We start from the raw sequence: 16,303 nt of genomic DNA, 5'->3' as shown, positions 1-16,303 counted from the left end.
AACACTTGAAGACATTCGGTGGAAATCGAAGATTCTTTGGCCACCTTTTGAACTCTGATTTGTCGAGTGGGCCAAGTACCTCAAATTTATGATTTACAGGCGATGGTTAGGCTAGCAGGATTCTTCCACAAAAGGGGAATCGTCGCTCCCTAATAAATTGTGCATTATCCGGATGTGGGTACAAGGGCGGGAACTGTGACGCACGTCGGAGGCGGCCAATAGTGCGGTGGGGACGGTGGGGGCGGCGCAGACGCGTGGCTGGGGGCGTGAGGAGTCGTCGCCGTCGAGACGTCAAGAACCCCGCCCCTCCAGTCAACCAGCTACCCTCGACACTGCTGGGGGTTCATCGCTGCTGCTGTGGTGTAGTTGTGGTCAGTGGACGGCGACGGCGACGGCGACGGCATCCACCACGGAGGCGCTAGAGCAGGACGAGGGAGGCGGCATCAGAGGACGGCTGCAGGAGGCGCTGGGAGGTCTAGTGTCGTCTGCTGCAACGGCCTCGCCTCAACGGGTCTTCCGAGGACTCCTCTCTAGCAAACTAGGGGCCTCCTTCACCGACACAGGTAACCCACCTATAAAAACCTCTAACTGATACCACATAAGCCATAAACGTGATGTACTAACATGAGGAGGGTTGAGGGGGAGGGGGTTAGACGTAGTTACTGGACCTTAGGTTAGGTAGGCGGGTCACCAGTAAAATGTCACACAATATCAATAGTCAATTTTAAAAACGTGGATTCAGAAGTAAATACATATTACTTGATACATAATGAACGAAAATGGACTTTAGAAAACACTCCTATTTTGCCATTGGTCTGCCTTGGGCCAAATGGTCGGGCGCCATTTTGTTTTTCACTACCAGGAGTGGACGCTTGTTTTCAATTAGTGAATGGTACTTATTTATATAGTTTAATTTTGTAAATCCTATAACATTTTGAAGTGCTTTAAAATTAAATAAAAATACGAATTTATGATACTAAACTTTAAAGGTTAACTAGGGGTGGAGGGGAGGACGTGCCCTTCAGCTGACCTTCTCTCAAATCACAGTGCCTCTGGTGAACTGAATTCAGTTATACCATTGACTATTGGATACTGAAGTTGTATTGATAGTCAAAGGTTATACCTTGTTTCGGAAACACGATTTCTGTTCATAAAACGGAAATTCCTTGATGACTTTGTGGAATAGTTCTGTTTTTAACAACTTGAAAACTATATAAGTCTTGTTAATAACGTTTCGTTAATTACTGTAGAAAACTAGCTACTTCGATAATGAAGTAAGTTTGGAAACATGCTTTGTTGTGCTGAATGGTTTCTGGAATTTAATAGTTAACGAAAAAAGGCAATGTGTTAATTATCAAAATTTAAATGTATAATATTTGTTAGCTTAAATCCTCGTGTTAAACAGTGTTAAAAGGTATTGGAATACAAACACACCCACTCTGGTGGGATATATCTACTCATTATAACAACAATTTAGACAATGTTATAATTTACCGACTTTATAATATATAAATGTTTAGCTTTTTAACCCTAACAATTACAGACAAACCGAAGTCTGCAAATCAAATCAAATTTATCCAGAGTTTAATTAATTATTAGAATAGTTGAATTATTTCGTCTTAACAGCTTCTGTTGTTGAGGAAAAATTTCCATAATACTTCACAAGTAATAGAAGATTCACTTTTTGATATTGAACAAAAAGTACATTATTGTTATATGTAATTTAATAACTTGATTAAATATCAATGGTTAATTTTTCCACGCGGTTCTATTAACATACAAGTTTAAAAACTGTAAATTTGAAGAAGTGTAGAATGTGAACTAATTCGTAAGTTCTCAATTCTCATTTAGCTTTATAGGAAAGCCGTCTGCTCTCTATTTCCTAATTAATATATTTACCTACTGTTTGACTTTATGTTCCCCCTGACACTTATGTATTGCGAGCGTATTATAATGATATAAGCTATGTTCACCACCTTTGCCGATCGCTAAACTCTAAGAGAACATCGCAAACATGTTTTGATTAAAAGTCAACTCCACACAGTGTCCATGTTTATAATACTGTAGTAGCTTAGCAACTCTCTGGATGCTCCGCTTACCCAACAGATGATTGGAGATGTGTTACTAAATACGCTAAGAATGATTTTAAAAAGTAGCTTCTGTACAAATAGTCGACGTTTTCTATCCAAACGTACCATGATTATTGACAAATCAGTCATATAGCACGTTTATAGTTACAATGTTCACAAGGCCCACCAGGTCGGTTGGGTTATGTACGATCCGAGAGCTTTTCCCAAAGATTAGTGCCAAATTATATCTATATAACATAATTATTAGACAATTCACATAGTATGCACTCCTGACAGTCTGGTATAATTCAAACATAGGCCTACGGCGTGTTAAACGACCCCCAAATGAAAAATACATAGACTCACTGTTTATGAACAAAACAAGGTAATATGTTGATACCGCTGCTTTCCTTACTTCATTGCCGATGAGCTGATGTGCGTTTTAGAATACTTCTGTGTAGCGTTAGTGGGTGTTTATTATGAAAACCCTATTGAATAAATATGGTGTTTTGAAACATTCAAAGAGTATATATTGTACAAGCATACATCAAAAGTAAATCATCCGTTATTATCTACAGGTGAGATTCCAGTACCTAATCAATCAACTACAGGTTTTATAAACTGAACATATATCTAATAGAAAAATGCAATAGTTATTTTTCCATATAGATGCATCATCATTCATGGGTTGTGTCTTACAAAATAAAATTTAATCTCATTCATTACGAATTCCTAATAAAACTAAACCGTGTAGACAAGTATTCTAAAATACATACCAGGTGATCGGCAATGAAGTAAAGGAAGCAGGTATTTTACCATAAACATGAACTTGTTTCGTCCATGACCAGTGAAATAATACACATTTAATTTGGATTAAGTAAAAAATAACTTCTCATAGCAGAGAATATAAAATGGTGTTGTGCGGGCACTTGCTTAGTCCTGCTAGTGTTTAGCCCCTGCCAAGATGGAGTGATGACAAAATCCAGCAGATAGCGTTTTGCCTAGATATTGTACGTAGCCATTGCAGATTCTCCATACAATTCCGTGGTGCCTTTGATGTATCAATCTTTTTGAGGACGGTCGTCTTACTAATAACACATTACGAGTCCTGCCTAGATTAATTGTCACTTTTATCAAGGCATCATAGTCACAACTTTCACCACTCTTAGCCTACGTGCATGTCTGAGTTTGTTGCCACCCTTGCTTGTTAAGAGAAGAAAATATTTACACATTCCAAGCTTGCATGGATTTCATTATTGAAAACAATTCCAAGGTGTCTTTGATGCATTTAGCTGAGCAGCTTATAAATCTCACTCAATACATATAACTCCAAACTTGCTTAAAGGAGTTTCCTTGATGATCCAACGTCAGTTTTGCCGCTTTGAAAGGTCGTGTATGCACCAGAATCATGTCTTCAACCTGATCAACAATATCTCGCCAGTATGTTATATTATAAGCTAAATTAATTTCGTACTAGGCGTATTTCTGTCACACAAGTACACAAACAAATTATCTAATCACTTAATGGCAGCTGTGAAAGGAGGGCTGCGATACATTCCACAGCCCTTTAAGGGCATAAAGTCGATTAATTACAATGAAATTGTTGAATGAGGCCCTAACCAACTTGATATTAGTACGAAAGTTGAGCGAAACCTGAGAACAATTGTAAAACTATTCCTTTTAGGAATCTTTGTATTATAAATTAAAAATATAGAAAGTCTTTTTTCAAGTTATATATGAACAAACCCACCAGATACTAGCCTCAGGGGCGTCCTTCGTCCTCTGAATATGTCTAAAGATAGTGAGTGAGAGTGTGACAACAACGAATCATCGCATGTTGTACATAAGCAATCCAACCAGGGATGTACCTCGGGTATATTTAAATGTCTTCGTCATCTCAGTACGTTTAATGATAGGGAATTATGGTGTTGAAATACAATCATGGAGTGTTTTAGATGAACAAACCGACCAGGGACTAGCACCAGGGACATGCCTCGAATGTATGTAAATGTCCTCGTCCTCTCAGTCTGTCTGATGATAGGGAGGGGTGGTGTTGTAACGATGAATCAAAACTCGTTGTATTAGAACAATCCCACCAGAGACTAAAACCTGGGACATGCCTCGAATGTATGTAAATGTCTTCGTCCTCTCAGTCTGTCTGATGATATAGAGGGGTGGTGTTGTAACGATGAATCAAAACTCGTTGTATTAGAATAATCCCACCAGAGACTAACACCAGGGACATGCCTCGAATGTATGTAAATGTCCTCGTCCTCTCAGTCTGTCTGATGATAGGGAGGGGTGGTGTTGTAACGATGAATCAAAACTCGTTGTATTAGAATAATCCCACCAGAGACTAACACCTGGGACATGCCTCGAATTTATGCAAATGTCCTCGTCCTCTCAGTCTGTCTGATGATAAAGGGGTGGTGTTGTAACGATTAATCAAAACTAAAACTTGTTGTAGAAGAATAATCCCACCAGAGACTAACACCAGGGAGGTGCCTCGAATGTATGTAAATGTCCTCGTCCTCTCAGTCTGTCTGATGATAGGGAGGGGTGGTGTTGTAACGATGAATCAAAACTTGTTGTTTTAGAACAACCCCACCAGAGACTAACACCTGGTACATGCCTCGAATGTATGTAAATGTCTTCGTCTTCTCAGTCTGTCTGATGTTAGGGAGGGGTGCTGTTGTAACGATGAATCAAAACTCGTTGTTTTAGAACAACCCCACTAGAGACTAACACCTGGTACATGCCTCGAATGTATGTAAATGTCCTCGTCCTCTCAGTCTGTCTGATGATAGGGAGGGGTGGTGTTAAAACGATGAATCAAAACTTGTTGTATTAGAACAAAGCCACCAGAGACTAACACCAGGGACGTGCCTCAAGTGTATGTAAATGTCTTCGTCTTCTCAGTCTGTCTGATGTTAGGGTGGGGTGGTGTTGTAACGATGGATCAGAACTTGTTGTATTAAGAACAACGCCACCAGATACTAACACCAGGGACGTGCCTCGAGTGTATGTAAATGTCCTCGTCCTCTCAGTCTGTCTGATGATAGGGAGGGATGGTGTCGTAACGATGAATCATGAGTTGTGGTAGTTAAACAAACCCACCAGGGACCAGCACCAGGGACGATCCGCTAGTGTCTTAAATGATTTCATGTAACAAATCCATTTTGTGTCTAGTACTATTGAATTGTTCAATTTTGAATTGTTTGGTTAACAAATATTTCTGCATTATATAATAAAGTGATATGTTTGGTGTTTATTACCATTTTAGTACAATGGTTCATAACTTACAGGTAATATTTTTGTAGGAGCAAACATTTAAGTTAGTGTCTCGACATGATTAAGAACTATTGTTAATATTTGCCGTATTATCTTGCTAGAGGGGTGTTTTTTTCTTTTTTAGTTTGGATCATTAAAGATTCGAAAGTTGTTTACATGTATAATGTTTATTTCTTATTACAAGTTTTCAACGTTTAGAGGTATTTTAAAATACAAAGATGAAATAAACTGTGTCTAATAAACTCGGTTCAATCTAAATAAATAAATCTATGTTTGGGTTTAGTTATGTTTATGAAGTCGTCGATTGTACACACTAATCGCACCCCTACATAAGCATTGCTGAATATTGCATTACTTGAAATAGGGTTTTAAATATTCACGAGCCCCAGGGCGTGGGAAGATTGGTTCGTCGCAGCCTAAGCATCCACTTGATCCCCCGGCATCCCCTCTAGCACCCTTCGTTTGTTTTATGTTTCAGATCCTAACAAAAGATCAACCTTATCAAAGCCAATGGTATTCGATGTACTTGTTCAAAAGACCCATTCAGAATGCAATAATTATATATTCGTCAATCTTAAAATTACCTAATCATATATTTACAAATTTAATGGTTTACCCAAATCCATCTGAGCTGAACATTCTACTATACTGAAGATAATAGCACTAAGCACTGATAATTCAGCATTAAAGTTTAAGGGGTTTGCAAGGATAATTTGCACTTATAACGTAGATTATTTGAGACTTTCTAATCTAGTTCTTGGTTTGGGAGAGGAAGAAAAAAAACAAACTTTACAAAATATTTCTGGTTACTCTCACAGAAAAGTTAAAACAAACAATCATTTTCGGTTTACGTTTCTTTAACGCACTAAATAATATCCATACTTGGTTACAAAAAAAGACTTTCCAAAATGTGTATCGAAAAAGTAAGGTTGCTGCAAGATGTATCCTCTTTCCATACCATTATAACATTGATATAGTTATTGATAAACTATTGGCAGGGGTTATTGGGGTGTCGATTGAGCCTATCGAATATATATACACGGTGCATTATGATACTCGGAGAGTATGGTACGGTTATTTTAAGTAAACCAACGTAAATTAGCTGAATTAAAATATTTATTATGCAATCCTTTCAGTCATAATGCCTCGTATAATTATTCAAGAGAGAATTGTTCATGGATTATATTCTTTTTCTGTCCTCGCACAAAAGGCTTTATCTATATCCCTAATGTTTTTATTAGAGAAAAAAACCTACACCAAGAGCTTGGGAACATTCCTTAGTACTACCACATATTCAAAGATTTTTTCTATCACAGATACAGCACACCATTCGAAGTTTTTCGCATCAAGAGCATGCATTGTATTTCCCCCGCTGAAACGTCGCAGAATGTTTGCACGGAGCGTGCGACAAACGCGAGGGTAGTCAGTCAGTCAGGTGCCCCAGGGACCAGAGGGTCGCAGCGGCTGATGGCCCGGGGGGGGGGAGGTGAGGGGGTGATGGTCTCGGGGGACGGAAGTAATCGAGTTGCTGCAGCAGCTAATCCTGCATGATGCCATAACTAAACCATCAGCCACCCTTCTCCACACCTGTTATATACAACTGTGACTGTGCATATCGCATTGTCGACACAGAAACATACAACAACAAATCCTAAACCTAGTATCTTGTTTGTATATGAATCAATTAAAAAAAAAAAATCATTACAAGAGACAAAACGCGTATCATTGGATTCGTCGTGGTCAGATTATTAGTATGGGTGATGATTGCAGTTAAAGTCCATATCAGAACAATCAATCTAATTATGATAAATTTCTTAAAATATGTAGCTTTCTTAACACAACATTACATTTTTCATATTAAGACTCATCAAATCCTAGTAAGATTTAGGTCCAACAAATATAGGTCTTGGCTTTCAAATCGCAAACAAAACATGAAATGCTGTTACCCAATCCAAACTAGACCAATGTTTAACATCTTGAGGCCTATGGATTACGTAACAGAACATTTATGATACTGAGCATAGTCACAATGGCAGTTGAGATCTAATCTTTACAGTCACTAGTAAAGACGCCGGCGCCGTAAACTGAGTCAATCATTGCGTATAAGCTCTTCTGATACCATCTCTACCTTCGCAGCATCTCCGTACAGCCAAACAAACTGCCATAAACGCAACAACTAACAGGCTTTGGACTATAACTCTGTGCTCCAGAATTAAGAACATTCAAAATGTCAAAATTTTTGATTATGTTTTTGTATTATGCTGTCAAAACAATTAGAATAGAATAGTTAAACTCTTTAAGTGCTGTACTTTAACAAACTATACTTAAACTTATGTTAATCAGACTTTACGTTGCATAGCTATAGTCTCAGTAGAGTTTACAGTGAACGGCAAACCTTCTTGTCATATTTCTATGGTAGTTCAAGATTAGGACATTCTTATTGATTATTACTTTTTGCTTTACATTAAAGTTTCAAGTTTACACAGGTTGCTAAACTCGAGATTCGCATCGGGAAGAGGAAGCTGAAGAGAATAATGTTGTTCTTTAGACCTGCTGTATTAAATAGTTACACAACTATTATCCTCTTAAAAAACAAAATTTAATTTTACCACCATTTAGTCACATTAATTAATTTAGCCACACGGTGTTGTGTAGTTGCAGGGATTTCAAGTATTTCGTGATCATGAGTACAAAAATCACAGGTAAAACAACTTCAATCATCTTATTCAAACGATCCAGATGCTATCACAATCAATTAATTATGTCAGATTTAAGTCATAATTAATATTTTATGAATATGTATTTTTACTTGAATCATTTATGTAAATTTTCTTCACTTCATTTTCGTTTTCTGCACTGTCCCCAAAAAGATGATAGATTCTAAAGTAATCAAGATAAAATATCAATTGAAGGCTACAAAAATGAATAAGTTATAAATTTATTTAAAAATTGCCCACTTTTTAAATACGGCTGCAGACCTTTTGTAAATTCGCAAAAACGCAAATCCTACATTTTTGAAAAAAACTGTCTAACTGTTTAAGTAGGTTTTTTTTAAAAACCTGAGTTTCTTTAAAACCTTATCCCAAATAATGTAACCAGTTCGGACGCATGAATATAAAGTTAAATATTTTACCTACGACAGTTTTTTAAAGCAGCCGTTTCAGTACAGTTCTTAGAATTGAACAGTATCCCATAACAGCATTGTTTACTTTCATAACAGCATAGTTTTACTCATAACAACACTGGTAACGGACCAATGAGGTTCAAGGATTGAGAGAGGAAAAGTAAAATTGTAATGATTCGAAATTCAACTAATCAGCTGTTCAGGCCAATTTAATTGTTGATTGGTGCAATTAGTGTTTGATACAATGTTTCGTTACATCACTGTCAGTGACAATGAGAGGTTATAAACTAAAACATAACCTCTCTTAGAAGTTATGAGTAGAGATTTTTAGTAATTAAAACACTATCGTAGGTAAAATAGTGTACGCAACTCGCGTAAATAGTGTTAACGACACTCGTAGAAGTCTTTTAAGGCACTCGCCAAGGCTCGTACCTTAAATTTTCTACTCGTGTCGTTAACACTATCTTTACGCAATCGTTGCGTAAACTACTAATCTAGTCCGTAAGCATTTTAAACTCAATTGAGTTTTAAAATAAACAAGTCAACCTGTTCAATTCAAACGGAGGTTAAGTTGCATTCTTTTTGAAAACGGGTTTATTTATTTAAAGTTGTTCAAGTACAAAGTTCAACCAGAGTAAAATTTATATACATATTCCTTGTCAAATCTAATATTTTGACAACTGTCATAAAATCCTAAATATATTTCACTGGGGCTTTTTGTTACGGATACAAACAAGTTGTGATAAGTTGGGAGTGTATCGTTACCCTTACAGATTACTGTAATATAAATAAAATAATCAATATAAAATAGAGTTTTAATAAACAATTAATACTTTCCCGACACTTGTTATATTAGCCATCTTACAACAAGGTGATACAAACCACGTCTAGTAACTGGAATTGACGTGTTTGAACGTCTAATATCAGTTGTGCTTCCACCCCAATAATCCTAACTAAAGAAAACAGAACTGGAGAAGATTCCCTGCAACTGAGTACAAACACTGGTGAACAAACAAGGACTATCAATAACAATGACAATAAACAATAGGTAATGTCTTGAGGGATGTTCGGGGGTGGGGGGTTGTGGGGGAGGGGTGAGAACTAACAGCTGTTTGTGAGTCACTGAATGAACCGCCCTAGCTTACCTGCCTCGCAACTGTTCTGCTGTATAACTCATTGTAATCAAATTGTAACAGGTATACCGATACAAAATCTATATTTACCTTCAGTTTTGGTCATGGTATATTTGTCACGCTCTACCTTCACGTTAAGACTAGGACTAAAGGGTTGCGGGATCATCACATATCTTTTTTATAAAGGCATTAATAATATTTGCGTGATTTAGCCCAGAACCTCGGGGACCGAAATGTCTATTATTAAGATGTTGACAGTAAACGTTGGGTTCAACCTTACCATTGTATTAGGTACACTGATCTACTGACCTTGAAAGAGGAGTACAAGGCACTACCTCCTATTATAAACAACTCTACCCACGCGATCATACCCTTACTACCCATACCCATACCCAGCTCAGTCTCGCAGGGTCTTTATTGTTGGGTTGGATGGTTAGATGCAATTAAAATATTCGTGTTTGTGTAGTCGTCTTTTAAAATGAAATTTTATCCATTGGTAAATTAGTACATTGGTATTTTTTTTATCAAATAGTCTGAGGGAAAATATGTACTTACTACACATTCGACAAAGTTTTTTGTCAAAGTTTTCAAGAAATCATTAAGTCATAAATATAATCACATTTGTTACTCACACAACTACTGTAGTTTAATCAGGCCTTGTGTATATCAGAACGTGGTCAGATTGGACTGTACAAACGAAATGTGTTTTAATCTTCGTGCAGAGGTCGCGCAATTTGTTGTTTCGCAGAAATTTAATAACGTTGCTGAGTTAGAGGATGTAATTATCAGATGTCCAGCCCTTCAGTAATCAAATTACCACTGAGAGGGCCTGCGAATGAGCGAACGCACGAATGGGTTTATTTCCGCTTACATTCAATATAGCGTGTTGTGTTGTGGACTCATGACGTGACAAACGCGTTTAAAGTATGGTGTGAATTGAAAGCCTCTTAAAATTATTGTGTGTGGATTGATTTTATTACTTGAGATAATGTTTAGTTTTCACATAACAAATTACTTTTTAAAACGACTTGCTGATAGAATAGTTTAATTTGTACGGGCGGTTAGCAAATAGCAAACTTAAGATATTGACTTTCCATTAAGGTGTGTTTGGATACTTGAAATAATTTAATAGCTTCTTTCAAATATTCTCAATGCGATTTAAAAGAAATTGAAGAGATCAGAAACACTTGATTGAATAAGATTTTTGTTGGTAGTTGACTTATTACTTAGCTAGTATATTTTGTATGCTATCTCTCAGCAGTGGTTCTATAATTTTGTATTTTGCTTTTCTATCGTCTTTATTGTCTCTTACATTTTGATTATATTGCAATAAAACTGACCTTTAGTGATTTATTTCTAATTATGTTGGATTTACATTAAAATTAGTTCAACATTAGAGCTATTGACAGACTGATGAGTTTATTAACATCTATTAAGACTGTAGCATTTAATTTAAGTTAAAATGAGCTATAAAGTCTCTTGAGAGTTAATAAAATACAAACATCACTGCTTGATGGAATTCAGTATATCTTTGTCTCGGGTGTGAACACCACATTTACTATTGGTAATCAAAATTTTAACAAAACAAACCTTAATACTACCACAAAAGTCTCCGATGGAGTTTGATTAGCAGTATTTACATGACATGCATCATTTGTTCACAAGGCTATGAACGTTCTCTCACTAGTTTCTGTTGAAAAAATATTTGAAGTAACTCCCTTATTAAATAAACACAAAGTCGGAATTTAAAAAATAAGTGCAAAGATTCATTCACTACTAGGGACCACTTTTCTATCTCATCAAACAAGGCTCTTAGCCTTAATTAACCAACAACAAACGTGAACGAGAATTGCTTGGGCTACACAGCTTTGAAATAAAACCTGTAATAAACCTTTTGAGGGACGACTAGTTTGAAAAGCCCTCGTGTGTGTGCGTGTCTCTGTGTGTGTGTGCGTGACAAATTCAGTCAAGTGGACCACCCTCATTATAGACAGGGTCATGAATAAGTTGAGCGTTGTGGGGTTGTAGGGTTGAATGGTTGAGGGGTTGGGGGTTGAGAGTTTCCTGTAAGGGTAGCAGAGGCCCGAGGGTTGCGTGAGTTTAATTGCTTACGGAAATCGCGGCGAGTTACGCAGCAAAGGCTTGTCAGAGTCTTAAGTACAGCTTGTTGTAAATCTGCAGTTACAATAGGAACAACCATGGCTAACTAGCTAGTGTTTTCACTCTTATGTATGTGTCACGTCCGCATGGATATCATGTTCATTGTCCTCAAATTGTAAGTTTTGCATTTTTTTAAGGTAAGTAAATAAAAAACGTCTTAAAACACTTAAAACACATATTTACGCTTATACTGTTACTCACAAGACGGTAAATATACAAAAAGGATGGTAAGTGGTGATCGATTTCGATTGGACACTCCAATCGAAATCGATCACCACTTACCATCCTTTTTAGCGAATTTCCCATATAGGGAATAAGCTATTACCGTAGTACTCATGGTAAGACCTGGACCCGGGACCGATTTTCTTTTTTGTTTTGAGGTCCCTAGAGACCAAAAACACCATCCGTTCAAATTCATATATATATATATATATATATATTTATTTATATATGTGTCCGTTAGCGCGATAACTCGAGCAAAAATCTTCCGATTTTGATGAAATTTGGTACAAACGTGTAAACCTACGTTTATTCGAACGAGTTCGCAAATCAGCATGATCGGACTATGGGAACAGGAGTCTATGGGGGGTTTTATGGGGTTAAAATTGGTTTTTCCCATTTTTTACCCTAAAAACTTAAAATTTAGCAATTTCTTTCCAAACCATTTTGTAGAGCTTAAAAAAACAAACAATTTAGTATATTGAAACGTTATTATGCGCCTAATGGTTACGGAGAAAATTCCAAAAAACTGTAAATTTAAAATTCCCATGTTATTCTTATGGAGAATAAATAAACTGATGTAGTTTGCTTGTTTATGAACATATTTTGATCAAATTTGGAAAATGCATTCATTTCATACTAAACTATTAACATTTTACAAAAAAAAATGTACTCTCACTGTTGCAGCAAACCTAAGTACCGTACTCATTAAACTAATGCTATTTAAATAGGGAATAAATGTGATATTTTTAAGGAGACATTTTAGTGTAAATCCAATCAGGCAAATGGAAATTCGCTTAGTCTGCAGGTTTGCTGCGGCGGGGGTATTGTATACTTACCGTCTTGTGAGTAACAGTAAAAGCGTAAATATATGTTTTAAGTGTTATAAGACGTTTCTTTTATTAACTTTCCGTAAATTTAATAACACGTACAATGCTGATCAAGAACTTATTTTTTAAGCTAAAGTTAGTGACTTTACATAGGAAAAACTCCAAAATGTATTATTGTATGTTAACATAATTTTTCACGAATTTACAAAGATTTTAAGCCGGTTATCGCTGGATACGAATTGTATTTTATATAATGTTGCATCTATCACTTAATATCAACCTAGATATTTAGTAAATGTTAGTATTCATTTACGCGAATTGAGCATCAAGCATGTTACTAAATATTTCATTCTGTCAGTTCTCAGAATTCCAACAGTGTCTAAATGTTTATAGTAGTTTTAACTTTCAAGCATTTAAGATTATAACAACCTAGATATTCTTATCGTAAACGAAATGTAACCTGTAATATCTTTTGCATTTGCAAATACAATTTTTAAACTAAAAAGAAACTAATATAGAATTTTCATAACTAGTAGAGCCTGTATTTAATTGTGATTGGAACATTGTAGAATAGTTTCATTGTGTAGACTTTATAAATCATAACAGATAACTGATCTAGATGGGATGAATACCAGCGTTTACTCAATTTCATATAACTGCCGAGGCAATGTTAGAAACTACCCTTAATATTCTTTTATATTCCATTCTCAATGTTCAGTGACCTAAATATATAACAGTAATTTTAAACATTATAATTCAAAATTGCTTATACGATGCTGCTGTAGGACGAGATTTTTTAAAAAGTCCAAAAATATATAAGTACGCGATACCGTAATATTTAACAAATACCACAATGTTACTAAGCTTCCTACAAGATGTGGGATACCAGATTAAAGCAGCGTTCCCATACAGAAACATTGTGGATTAGGCCGTTGCCGGTAACTCAATTTGGAACTGTAGGGGGTGAGGGGGCGCGTCTGTGGTCACCATGGCAACGTAGCCTGGAGCGAGCGTAGCGAACGACCACAGTATCCTCAGGTAACTCAACCGCGCTGTCAACATCGGTCCATCAATCTCAAGAACGGGCCATTTTAGCTGTTGTAGAGGTAAGAAGATAACTACCACGCTAAAGTACCTTCAACATTATATTATTTCAAAGTTTACTGACCAAAGTATATTTACATTTTTCATTTCAAAATCATTTCTCTCACACTTTGACGTATCTATTTAAATAAATTATTTCAAACTCATAAACTGTAGTAGTGTGATGTAAATTTGTGACACTCATCATTATTAATGTACATAAATAATGTAAAAAATCTAGCATAATAAAAATCAATACGGAACATTATTATAACCTCCTGTCATTTGACTTATAAACAAGGCCTTTGATAATAACTCCAAACAGTTTGAGGTATACAGTTGTTGCATGTTTCCACTTCATTTACTAGAGTAGTCAATCGAGGTACGCGCGTGTCGTGCGGGTATTGCATACGAGTAAAATGTCACGGCGCAGTCCACGGTCTGCCTTCTACTTGATAGTTGCCCTGCAATGTATATATGTTAAAGATTTGTAGACTGGCGGCTATGAAACAAGCTAGTAGCTGGCAAGCTTACAATGCTACAAAAAATCATTTGACATATAACTAAGTTTCACTAAATGTTATATCTTCCTGTTTGCATATTGTTTGCTAAATAATAAATAGGGTCTAATTAATTCCAGTTTAATGGAATCATTCTGTGCTAGTAATTTACAGATGCTGTCATATATTACATGTTATTCTAAAAAAAAACTTTATACAGGGTGTCCCGGAACTCTCTACCAATATCTTAGGGCAATACTCCTGGGTAAGAAACATACCTAAATATCATATTTAAATTGTCTGGAAGTCCTTAGTTACTAACACAGCCGCCATTTTGTTTTTTTCAGTTATTAATTTTTTCTAAAGAATGGTTAAACTTACGAAATTGAAACTTTGCACAAACATTTATGACAACTAGACAAAGCTACTAACAAATTATAACGATATTTCCAATTCATAAAACAAAATGGCGGCTATTTAAAATTTTGTTTCTTAAATAACTCGAAAACCGTTGATTTTATAAATATTTTACAAGTATAACTTTTTTAAGGCAATTTTAATACAAATCGATTGACACCTTAGTTTTTAAGATTGGACGAGTATTAACTGAGATATTTTAGTGGTACGTGACCTCTGTAGGTTAGTTGGAGCGCATGCTGAAAGCGGTCACGTATCACTAAAATCGCCATATCTCAGTTAATACTCGTCAAATCTTAAAAAAATAAGGTGTCAATCGATTTGTATTAAAATTGCCTTAAAAAAGTTATTAAAATCAACGGTTTTTGAGTTATTAAAGAAACAAAATTTTAAATTGACGCCATTTTGTTTTATGAATTGGAAAAATCTTCATAATTTTTTGGTAGCTTTGTCTACTTGTCATAAATGTTTGTGCAAAGTTTCAATTTCGTAAGTTTAACCATTCTTTAGAAAAAAATTAATAACTGAAAAAAACAAAATGGCGGCTATGTGAGTAACTAAGGACTTCCGGACAATTTAAATATGATATTTAGGTATGTTTCTTACCCAGGAGCAATGCCCTAAAATATTGGTAGAGAGTTCCGGGACACCCTGTAGTGTAATGCTAATCGTATTAATTTTTATATGAACAGTTTTCTAAGCATTAATTAAATCATACAATTACTGTATGAATTTTCTGTCAGTGTAAACAGGTTCAACAACTATAGAAATTAAATTCCACATACTCTTTAATATTTCAAACCAATTTATTTCTTTTAAATCTATTTTTACAAAACCGAACAGTAATAAGAGAAATCTTGACAGAGGGGCCGGGCCGTCCATTCAACGTTCTCTAAAGAATCCGGCGTCTTTAATTTTCCCTGTCGAGTTTGGCTTCACGTTCGGACGATGGATTCCGTTTTCAGCCCTCTAGCCACTTTTGTGATCGCGAGTTGGTTGTTTACAACATTCAGAAATATTTTGTTCACATAAACCGATGGGTTAAGATAGACTCGTGGTTTATTTAAAGTGTAATTTTGACTTCTCATCATAGAGCTCCCCGTAGCTCATCGTAGAGTCTATTTTCTAAACACGATTATCAACAATATCTAGTTTTTGTAAGTAACTATGCATAACGACAATATATCTGTAAATTATCGTTGAAAATGTCAATAAACACCAATCTAGGAGTTTACGGTTGTATTATAATGTATATGTTTGAATTATTTATGGATAACTATCAGTGAACAAAGGTTATTTATTGTATTGAGTAATGATGAATTTAAGAGATGAGTTTATATAATCAGCCAGACAATTGAATAAAGATGGGAAAATGATCTGTAGCTTTGTGATTCGTTTGCTTTTGAGCAATTGGATTTGATTATGTAACTTAAATTGAATAATTAGATACCTTAAGAGATAGCTTAGGGACTAATTT

The 16,303-nt window shown here is 35.6% G+C and overlaps 1 protein-coding gene across 2 annotated transcripts in view; it reads left to right on the top strand.

Annotated features, from left to right (window-relative positions):
* The first annotated feature begins 324 nt into the window (after positions 1–324).
* Positions 325–16,303, top strand: part of LOC128983426 (vesicular acetylcholine transporter-like) — a 121,311-nt gene continuing 105,332 nt past the window's right edge. For both annotated transcript variants that reach the window (XM_054402713.1, XM_054402714.1), the window contains exon 1: positions 325–563. The gene's annotated coding sequence lies outside the window, so the exon portion shown is untranslated. The remainder of the gene's footprint in view (positions 564–16,303) is intronic.

This window comes from Macrosteles quadrilineatus, unplaced genomic scaffold (genome assembly GCF_028750875.1).
Source record: "Macrosteles quadrilineatus isolate MER2022 unplaced genomic scaffold, UCM_ALF_1.0 Scaffold_1__1_contigs__length_201487025, whole genome shotgun sequence".
Lineage (NCBI taxonomy): Eukaryota > Metazoa > Arthropoda > Insecta > Hemiptera > Cicadellidae > Macrosteles > Macrosteles quadrilineatus.
The sequence above is the reverse complement of the archived record's forward strand: the minus strand, read 5'-3'. Positions and strand labels throughout refer to the sequence as shown.